This window comes from Eimeria maxima, genomic scaffold (genome assembly GCF_000499605.1).
Source record: "Eimeria maxima Weybridge genomic scaffold, Emw_scaff505, whole genome shotgun sequence".
Taxonomy (NCBI): domain Eukaryota; phylum Apicomplexa; class Conoidasida; order Eucoccidiorida; family Eimeriidae; genus Eimeria; species Eimeria maxima.
Window position 1 is genome coordinate 16,626 of NW_013566080.1, and position 2,088 is coordinate 18,713.

The window sequence follows — 2,088 nt, forward strand, 5'->3', positions numbered from 1 at the left end:
TTATTTATTTATTTACTATTAACCTGCTGCTGCAGCAACACAACTGTCCTTTCTCTCTCTGCTGCTGCTCCTGCTGCTGCTCCTGCTGCTATTCCTGCTGGTTCTCCCCCCGCTGCTCCTCCTACTACTGCCCCCTATTCCTCCTCCTCTTGCTGCTCCTCCTGTCCCTCCTGCCCCTCCTGCTCCTGCTGCTGCTGCTGCTGCTGCTGCTCCTGCTCCTGCTGCTGCACCGTGCCCCGCGCTGTCTCCTTTGGTCAGCAGAAGACAGCAAAAAGGAGACAGTAAAAAGGAGACAGAAGAAAGGAGACAATAAAAGGAGACAGGAGGAAGGAGACAGGAGGAAGGAGACAGGAGGAAGGAGACAGGAGGAAGGAGACAAAAAAAAAAAGGAGACAGTTAGCTACATGGATGATTAAAACTTTGTTCTTCTTTCTTTATTAGACCTATTATACCCGCAGCTGCATATACACCACAAAATAAATAAATAAATAAATAAATAAATAAATAAATAAATAAATAAATAAATTAAATAAATAATAAATATAATTGGGGTGTATAGGCAGCTTACCTAACATACAAGTCATAGAAGTAAACATAATAACTATTAATAATAATATTACTATATAATCAGCATTATATTTCTTTACCTATAAATAAATAAATAAATATAAATAAATAAATAAATAAATATAAATAAACAAATAAATAAATATAAATAGATAAAAAAGGAGACACATTTATATGTCTCCTTTTAAGGGTTTAGGGTTTAGGGTTTCACAGTCTATGATTTTAGGGTTTAGGGATTTCTAGGGTTTAGGGTTTAGGGATGTTTAGGGTTTAGGGATGTTTAGGGTTTACTAGGGCTTTGGGTTTATTATTGTTTATAAGGGTTCAGTGTTTAGGGATATATATTAGGGTTTAGGGTTTAGGGATTTTTTTTTAGGGTTTAGGGTTTATGAGGGTTTATGAGGGTTTATGAGGGTTTATGAGGGTCTAGGGTTTATAGATGTACGAGTCTATCAACAATAGTTTTGCCAATAATAGCAGCAGCAAGAGTAAGAGAGAAGAGAGCAGCAGATAGAGGAGGAGAGACAGAAAAAGAAAGGAGACACTTAATTGCTGCTGCGCTGCTGCTGCATAGACCAAGAGTTATATTAACAGCTGTACATACACCTGGTAATATTCCCTTCATTAATAATAAGGGACTTAATATTAACGAACTACCTATACCTAATGTGCCAGCTGCAGCAGCAAATCACACAGCAGCAGCAGCAGCAGCAACAGCAGCAACAGCAGCCGCAGCAGCAGCAAACGAAAAATCAAGCATTTAAACGGTGTATTTATCTCTTATATTTATTTATAAACCCTAAACCCTAAACCCTAAACCCTAAACCCTAGCATTTGTATCACAGCAAAAGAGACACTTCTACAGACACCAAAAAGGAGACAAATATGCATGCAACTGCATGCATCGAACAGCATGGAACTGCATGCAACTGCATGCATGCAACTGTATGCATGCAGTTGGTATGCATGCGTATGCATGCATGCATGCATGCATACCTATGATTCCTGCAAGTATAGTTTGTATAAAGAAGGAGATAACTGTCTCTAAATCATAATGTATTTCTCCAGGTACTCTCCTTGCTGCTGCTGCTGCTGCTGCTGCTGTTTCTGCTGTTGTTGCTCCTGCAGCAGCGGCAGCAGCAGCAGCAGCTGCTGCTGCTGCTGCATCCTTATCTTTTTGTATCTTAAGAAGAAAGAATCCTTGGCAACAAGAGAAGAGCAGCAGCAGCAAAGAGGAGACAATAAATAATATCCAATAATTATATCCACAATAAGATACCTATAAACAAAAATAAAAGGAGACACAGCTGCTGCTGCTGCTGTTGCTGCTGCTGCTGTTACTGATACTGGTGGCGATGATGGTGGTGTTGCTGCTGCTGCTATTGGTGTTGATGTTGCTGGTGTTGTTGTGAATCCTGCTCCTCCTGCTGTTGCTGCTGCTGTTGCTGCTGCTGCTGTTGCTGCTGTTGCTGCTGCTGCTGCTGCTGCTGCTGCTGCTGCTGCTGCTGCTGCTGCTGCTGC